Source organism: Rhipicephalus microplus, chromosome 6 (assembly GCF_043290135.1).
Source record: "Rhipicephalus microplus isolate Deutch F79 chromosome 6, USDA_Rmic, whole genome shotgun sequence".
NCBI classification, from domain to species: Eukaryota; Metazoa; Arthropoda; class Arachnida; order Ixodida; family Ixodidae; genus Rhipicephalus; species Rhipicephalus microplus.
In genome coordinates this window covers 191,303,284-191,312,216 of record NC_134705.1, presented here as the reverse complement: position 1 = coordinate 191,312,216, position 8,933 = coordinate 191,303,284, and the positions used below count along the sequence as shown (strand labels likewise).

General features: G+C 45.1%; 1 long non-coding RNA gene across 1 annotated transcript; it reads left to right on the top strand.

Moving 5' to 3' along the window:
• Nucleotides 1-2,086: 2,086 nt before the first annotated feature.
• LOC142765087 (uncharacterized) lies at nucleotides 2,087-8,515 on the top strand. The gene is made up of 3 exons (XR_012884055.1): nucleotides 2,087-2,203; nucleotides 3,751-3,865; nucleotides 8,394-8,515. It is a non-coding gene; the product is annotated as an uncharacterized LOC142765087 (long non-coding RNA).
• The last annotated feature ends 418 nt before the right edge of the window (nucleotides 8,516-8,933 follow it).

Here is an 8,933-nt window from a genome sequence, read left to right as displayed (position 1 = left end):
GAGCAGTGCTGAGCCGTAGTATAAACAAAAATAAACGATAAATGCAGACAGAGCTACTTAGCCAAGCAGCAACAGCTTCGTCGTCTTCTTCCTAGCTATCGGTAGACGCAAGCCGCGTCATTCTGTATCAGTACTCACCCGAATGTTAGTTAGTCCTGATCTTACTGCATACTCGACGTGGCGAAAAGTGTAGTTGATTCTAGAACGTTTCAATACTCGATAGAACGTTTCGATATTTCTAGGTCGCCTATAGGGGGGTCTACTTCGAATATTTGACTTGTTATGCGATGAATGACCAGCCGTTCTCTTGTTTTCGTTAGCAGGTAGCACAACTTGGTGTATCTAAAGGTGTAGATGTACAAACTTTATCGCTTATTTCTGAATTCTAAGTGCCCTTTTAGTGACAGGCGGCTTTATTGAGCGCAAAATTGAGGCTCCTTCTCTCTAGTTTGCATGTCTCTTTCGATGAACATGTGCACCAGTTGTTCGAAATTCTGTTGAACTTGATCAGAAGTTCTTGAATGCTCTAGTTAACTGCTGTGACTATTCTCAACGGTGCTAATTATTATGGAGTGTTCGTAATTAATCTTTCGGTGCACAGTGAAGACGCGGACGATGAAGACAATGAATTTTGTTGTGAGCGTAAAGGCACTCTCACAATTGATTCTTCGCCGGTCTGAAAAAGACACAACTAAAGGTACCTTCATACATTCACAATAGGCCGAAATTAAAAAAAAACATTTGTGTCAGAATACCCAGAAAATTTTGATTGATTGTTATGTGGAGTTTATCGTCTCAAAACCACCTTATGATTATGAGAGACGCCGTAGTGGAGGGCTGCGGAAATTTCGACCACCTGGGGTACTTTAACGTGCACCCAAATTTGAGCACACGGGCCTAGAACACTTCCGCCTCCATTGTAAATGCAGCCACCGCAGCCGGGATTCGAGCCGGCGACCTGCGGGTCGGCAGCCGAGTACCTTAGCCACTAGACCACCGCAGCGAAGCCCCCAAAAAGTTTTAAGTTACTTTTATTAGTTCCCCGAGTCAGTAATGACCATAAACGCGTTTTCTTTTTTGCGACGCCTAATTATGGCTTGACTGTGCTAGTTAAGCCAGAATTAGGATGCGCGATAAGGATCATGTGCAAATTTTACAGCAACACATATCTATGAATTTCTTCTAAGATATGAAGTAACTAATTAGTGTGCTTGTTTAATATTTCAATTTTTTTACGCACAGAGTTAGTGCATAGTGAAGGAAAAAGGTATATTACAGACCCAATTTTAAAAACTTCATACAATAGAAGAAAACTTCAACAATGAATAAATTTGCAAACATCTTGATCTATAACACTATGATCTAACAGCAATAAACATGATGACCGCGAGAGTAACTGCGACGTCAGAGGTCGATAATCGAAAAGTAATAGCAACCAACAAACACACACAGGTGACAATTCCAGCGTGCCTAATTACTTGCCCCATAAATCATGCCCAGGAATACACCGCCAGGAATAGCGCATTGCAGGAATATTGCTCACACTTTGTGGGAAAGCTGATCTCTTTAGTACATCATACTTGCACACTGTGAGTGTCGTGATCACAACATGTTAAGCTTGAAAAGATGATTCGGGTTATTTGAACGTTTTTTGAACGTTTTTTTGTACAATTTTCGCAGAATACCGAACAATGAACGCTTGCGAAGTACCATGGTCCGCATTAAACCTAAGCCACACCTTATGTATATCTGAAATGCGAATAAAGCCCGTTATAAACGAAGGCGCATAAAACGCACAATAACTCTTTTGTTTAACAATATATCAGCTCTACAAACTACAGTTCTCTATGACCGAGTACTCTAGTCTTCTTCAAAATGAACAAAAAAATACGACGTGAATAAGCCATTAAAGCAACAGCTGCCTCCAAATCTGTGCATGCACAGTTTGTGAAACGAAGAAACTTCAATGAAAACGGCTGCATGCATTTGAAGATTACTCGTATTTCGTACCAGAAAAGATGCAACTGAAAACAAAAGGAAAGTAAGACTACAAATCCGTTGTGGTTGATTTCGCATCCCTCGCACAGATCACTAGAGGCGACCTTACATCATTCTTGTCGGAGCACAAGGGATCTCGAAAAAACATGGCTTCGGCCCCATTAATGGTATTACTCGCAACACCCTTCCTTGCTTTGTTGCTCAGGTGAGTAAATGCGCATTAACAGGACTCCGACTATGGATCAGGAACGTAGCCGATGGGTGGCACACGGGCCCCATGCTCCCACCCCTCTGCCATTTTTTTTTTTCGCCATTGCGAAAAATGATGTGGGCTTTAAAGTCCCAAAGCCATCGTATGTAGGATTTAACGTCCCACAACCACCGTATTATTATGAGACGCCACAGTGGAGGGCTCCGGAAATTTCCACAACCTAAGGTTCTTTAACGTGCACCCAAATTTGAGCACACGGACCTAGAGCACTGTCGCCTCAAGTGAAAATGAAGCTGCCGCTGCCGGGATTCGATCCCACGACCTGCGGTATAGCAGGCGAGTATTTAAGCCACTATACAACCGCGGCGGGGCCATTGCATTGAGAGTGGGATATGACACCCTCAAGGGGGTGCGTCCTCACCTGGATCAAGGGTACCGAATCTAAATTTTTACAAACACAGGTCTGCTCAGACACCTTCACCACTCTGCGCATTCTGTGGTGAACCATAGAAACAATAGATCATTTCTTTTTGACCTGCTGGTGATTTACTACTGTACGGAAAATCCTTGTGGCGCTCCCTTTGTTTTCCTCGTCCTTTTGTTTGCGCTACATTTACGCCGTAAAGAAAAACCGTTTTAGAAATTACCTTTACGTGGTATTGATATGAATTTATCTGCGCCATTCATTTTGTTTTTTGAAGCCTCGACTTCTGGGTTCTCTAGCGCGAGAGTAGGCGCAGCTGTCAGGGGCTATATAATGGAAGTAGTCACTTACCTAATTATTTACATTATTATCCTAACGTGTCTACTCATTGCACACGCATAAAAATCAGAGTATTCCTCTAATTTAGGAATGCTTTATTTTTTAAATAACTATATGCCTTAAATGAAATATGACTGTCTAGGTCATCTGTAATATTTTTTATTATATAAGCTGCGTTGTTCTCAAACTGCGTACTATATTGTAAAAACCCCTCGATTTTCGGTCAATCCCCCAAAGTGGGTACGCGCCACGGGCAATAGGTAAACAAGGACAAGTTTTACGTCTAAGAACCGCGACATGATTACGAGAAACCCTGTAGTGTATATTCCGGAAAGTTCACCCGTTTGATGTTCTTTAGGTGCACTTAAATCACACAGTGCGCGGATTTCTACCATTTCGCCTCCGAGGCATCTAAATGTGACAGCTAAGGCCAGGATGTAACTCGCACCTCAGGGTCAGCAGTGGAGCACCCTAGCCACTAAATCACCGAGGCGGACAATGGGAAGTCAAATTACCCGATACCTAACTGTCGCCCACGTACATCGCAGAAAGGTGATAGAACAAGAACTTTTTCGGTGGGCCCATTTACAATATTATCACTGCCATCGCCAGCGCCGATAGTCTTGCGGGAACGATTTGTAGCCTAATTGACGTTTAGAAGAAGCTCCGTGCGTCAAAAACAAATTACAAGAGTTTTAAACAACCGCTTTTTTTTCAATGCGGTACTCGACTTCGGTTGTACGAATTCACAAGAGTTTCCGCATTTTCGACGCATTAGCGCAGAACGGGCCCTAGAGTCCCCTGAAGTGAAGTACCTGGACCAGCAGCATCTTGGCAAAAGCGGGAGTATGGAATCGGAGCCCCTTGACGTAAGAAAATTCTGCGAAAGCCATGTGAGTATGTTATAATGCTTTCATAGCCTACTGTTGCACGCTCATCTTATGCAGTAATTTTGTCAAAGAAGCATCGCAGTGGTTCCGTGTTCCAGGGACAACGATGTTTTTCGCGAACACGGTCTAATGTTCGCATACATTCTAGGGGCGAAGAACTGTCCACAATGTACCTCCATCCAGAAACCACCGCGCGGCATGTATACGGCAGACGTAGCACAGGTGCGTGTAAACAAACACCTGCAAACAACGAAAAGGTTATCGAATGTCTGTTAACCAGAACAATCAAAAACAAAGGCCACGACACAGTAAAAGGATCAGCGTTTAACCATCTATCAATCACAGCACATGACGCAAGAAAGGGTGAACAAGAACAAATAAAGAGCCTTCTAACCAAAACGAAACAGAAGGTCACGTTTGTTGATCCAATGAATAGAGGGCGAAGGGGGAGAGATGGAATGAGTGGAAAGGGGGTCCTGGCACCCGGGAAATTCTGATTTCGGCTAGCTGCAGGATAGATGCTTTTGCGGGGAAACACAGCGCGAAAAGACCAGGGCAAAAAAAAAACACAGTACACTGGATGAGTACGGTACATACACTGTATACGTCATGTACTCGAGCAAGACTAATTTAAATGATTTAGTACCCACTCGTCCTGCGCTAGTCCTGTTTGGTCTCTCTTGTCATCGTAGTGATGCGCTGTTTTCCAGTAAGCTACGAAATCTCCAAAAGGAGAGCAAAACCCGCCAGCGAAACAACAGCTGCTGATGTCGCGGGGCGATTTGAAGCGCTATCTTCATTCGTACTAAGCCTGAAAAAATTGAATAAGTCCTCCATGTCTGCCATCATCCAGAGATTCCCTCTCGAATTCGCAGGAGTCCGTTGAAATTCGCTGTTTTCGTGGAGCATCCGTGAGTGATTTTGATGCCACAATTGAAACCGCGGACGCTTACCTCCTCGGCTTCGAATGGACCTTAAGATTTCCCCGCTATGAAAAAAAAAATCATCAGCGAAACTTGAGTGCTTCCCCTCTTACCCCTTGGTGGGAGTTTATCATATTATCCGCAAAACCCATCGGCATTACAGAGTGGGGGGGGGGGGGGGGGAATACAAAATTTCAACACTGAATACAGATCCTCACACTTCTATATCACAATAATAATGCAATTCATATAATCAGAACCGCTGAGAGAGTGCAGAAATTTGAACTTTAAGTCATCGTTAGCCTACTAACGATGAGATCACGTGTGGTCACGAAAGTGTTAATGGCCTAAAAAACACGATATGGGCATGAGGTGAGCCACAGTAGGTATCAACATCATGACCACCCTGACTACTCTCATTGCACTGCAAAGGCCTTTCCCACTTTCTGCCAATCAACACTGTGTGTGCTTTCAGAAGCCATGCTATACCGGCAAACTTGTTAATCTCAACTGCCCGTCCAATTTCCTGTCTCCCAACACACGTTCGCCTTCTCTTGGAATCCAGTCAGTTACCCTTATGGTGCATTCAGACGACGGACTGAATCCAGATCTGGCGGGACAGACGGTGCGTCACGTGACCTCACATCAGCGATTTCCTTCGTCCGCGACTCGTCCACACGGTACGCGGACGGATGACCCCAATCTGTTTCTCACATCGGGATTCTGGCGGGAGAAAGCTGATACTTCAGCGGATTAGCTTGGGGTTTCTGGCAACCAGTACACTTTTCGTCTGCTCGCAGCATGTCCTCCATGGCTCGCGGACAGCTGAATCATTGGTCGGCATGATCTACGCTTGAGCATGGTTTACTTAGTTTCCGGGGGCTTTGTTCTCAGCTAATTAAATACGCAGAAATCACTTTTGGTGGCTTGGGAAATGTCACCGCCGTCGTTTGACACACGAGATTCTTAGCCGTCATGGTGGCGAAACATTCTAACTTCTGCAACCGGCGACGTGGCGCTTCTAAAAAAGGATGGGAGACGCGTTCAGAAGTTCTACAAGCGGGAAACAATGTAGTTGAAAGAACATTCTGCCAGCAGCTCCCTTTTCTCCTGAAAGAACATCACTTCTCGTTCATTTGTCACAACGTGACAGACATCACAGCCAAGCGTCGCTTCTTGCGGACATCCATGTTGAATACTCTCAAACTGGTCTGCTTCCAGCGGGCGCACGTGAGCGCCGGATATGCTGTCGAGGGTAATCAGGCGATTTTCTCCACGACCTGCTATATAAACTTTTATAAACCTTTACTGCTTTATAAACGTTTACACAACCAATTATTACTATACGATAATTTTGTCAAGTTCATGACATGTAACAGACAATATTACCATTCTGAAGTTGACTGTCTTCAAGGAATGGTGACAACACTTTCACTTCTGACAAGGCCGGTAACTTCGGTGGGTATGGAAAAAATTGTGCGAAAAATGGGCCCATGCAAGAAACATCATGTTTTTGTATAGCTTTAGTCTTATGACAACTAGTAGACGATATATCTGGCAAGCATTAGTTACTACACTCGTGTTCTCAATAAATGTTGATGTGTAGTGGGCACCACTTCCGCTTGTGTTCTTTCTTTTCCTCTAGTTATTTAGAACTTTTCAATAAATTACATGTATTCTTTATTGTCTTATTTCTTGTCCACGCATGTTGATGTTGTGCATTCACAAAGTGCAGGAGACATACTTTTGAACTCGTCTATTTCATAAGGCCGTCGTTATCTTACAAGCTATTATCCGCGAAGGCCTCCACTAGAAAGCCCAGCGCTGCGATCGTTTTGACGTCACAGATAGGATAGTAGCTGTAGAATACGGCACCTTTGCTTTCACGACACCACTTGTATCGCCCCCATGGTTGCACCGGTTCTTAGTCACGATTTCACGATTGAAATTAGACACAAGAGTGCCACCAGGTGCACCGATTCGTACTCAGTTGCTTGCCCGTATTATAAGGTCTTTCCGCTTCTTTAAGCACTGAGCTTCAAAACAAAGGGAAGCACACACAGTGTCCACAGCAGAAACGCAAAAAATGCGTTGTTCTAGCAGACAAAGTAAACGCGGCCTCCTACGAGTGACGTCATTACGTAAGTGGCGCCACGGTATGTCCTCTAGACCAATACGACTCATATGCGGTTTGCGGCAAAACCATTCCAAAAGGACGAAATATATTGCACTTTCCCCATCGTAGACGTACAATGCTCACAAAAAACAATAAAGAGCAAATGAGCCCGCTCAAGACATGACGAGAAATTCCATACACAGGGACGCCAGGTGCGGGCGCATGCGCATGCGTCTGGCGTGTACGTGGAAGTGCAGTGTGAATTTTTATGAAAGGGAACAAGCGAGCGCGCGGTCGCTCCGGCGGCTGCTGGCAGCGCGTTCCAGCGGGACCGATAGAATGCCACAGTCTTTTCTCGCGTCATCTCGCGGCGAGCAAAACAACCATTCATTGCTGACAAGGAAGCAGCAGCAAGATTCCACCCTTCAAGGCAGCCCCGCCGCGGTGGTCTAGTGGCTAAGGTACTCGGCTGCTGACCCGCAGGTCACGGGATCGAATCCCGGTTGCGGCGGCTGCACTTGTCCTCCCTATGTAATGCCCTCCCGTGTCCCTAGGGTATGTAAATAAATAAAAAAATAAATAAATAAAATTTCGATGCAGGCGGAAATATTGTAGGCCCATGGGCTCAGATTTTGGTGCACGTTAAAGAACCCCAGGTGGTCGAAGTTTCCGAAGCCCTCCACTACGGCGACGCTCATAATCATATGGTGGTTTTGGGACGTTAAACCCAACATACAAGGCAATTACCGGCTCCCTTCAAGGCAATTAGCGGCTCGTGCATAATCATCTTTATATGGACGGGGGTTGCAATCTTGCCAGCGGTTCCTTATCAGCAATAACGACTTGTTTTGCTCGCCACGAGATGACGCGAGCAGAGACTGTGGTTGCTGTGGCTTCCGCTTGAACGCGCTGCCAGCAGTCGCCGGAGCGCGAAGGCCAAGCGCTCACGTGTTCCCTTTCATAACAATTGACACTGCACACGCAAAGCGTTCCGCGATCGCGTCAACATAACTTTATGAACCCGGATGTGGATCTTCTAGCGATCACACCTTGGCTTCACCGACTCCCGCCACCACGGGCTGATGCGAACATTGCGCTGTACAAGACATCCCTCCCTGTCGCTCTACGTGGTTTTTTTTTTATTCATTCGTTCATTCATTCATGCATTGATGTGTGGGCGTATGTGCGTCAAAAAATGGGAGGACGTGTCATTAAATCACTCATCGTTCCTGGGTGTTTTGCCGCAAACTGTTACAAAACAACATAATTTATAGAAAAATTACAGCCAGATGAAAAAGGCCAGTTCTAAAAGAATCGCCCTGCACATGAAGCAAATGTACACGTAATTCACATGTACACCTATTACAGCAAACAAATTAGTCTTGGTAATGACAGTTTCTCTAGCCACTTATAAAGATGCATTATTTCGAAGTTCCTCGGCGATATTTGTTTTGGGCGTGATAAATAATCAGTCGTTTGTTTCCTTTCCCAGATATGTAGGTATAATTCCCAGTGTCCTCAAGGTTGCCTATGCCCAGGGATTTTCTATCGTTTATTCGTCAGCTCCAAATGCTATTTTAACGACAAGTACTAGAGAAATAAAGTATCTTCCACCCTCTCGTCGATGCATGCATGTGCCGCAACTGCTCATTCCTAAAACCACGAATGGCAGCGCTTCAAGAGTTTGCTGGACCGAACAACGACGAAGAGTATACTTGGACAACTGAGGCAGTTGGCTGTGACTACAATTTTCAACGCCGTCACACTTCCAGGAAAGTGGTATTTCTTGTGAAACGCACAACAGGATAGGTTAAACGACATTTCAACTGTTCCTCAAAGGCGACTGCGCCTGCAAACGCGGGCGCAAGGAAAAGTAGACCCCTTATCGATAACAGTGCCAAATGAGTGAGTCGACCATGGTTGACTTCGCATAAAGAGAACCAATCTTTGGGCGAGTAGGTGGTCCATTATACTAACAGCGAAACAAAGCATAGGAAGAAACGCAGACTAGCGCCGATTTTCCACTTAAAGA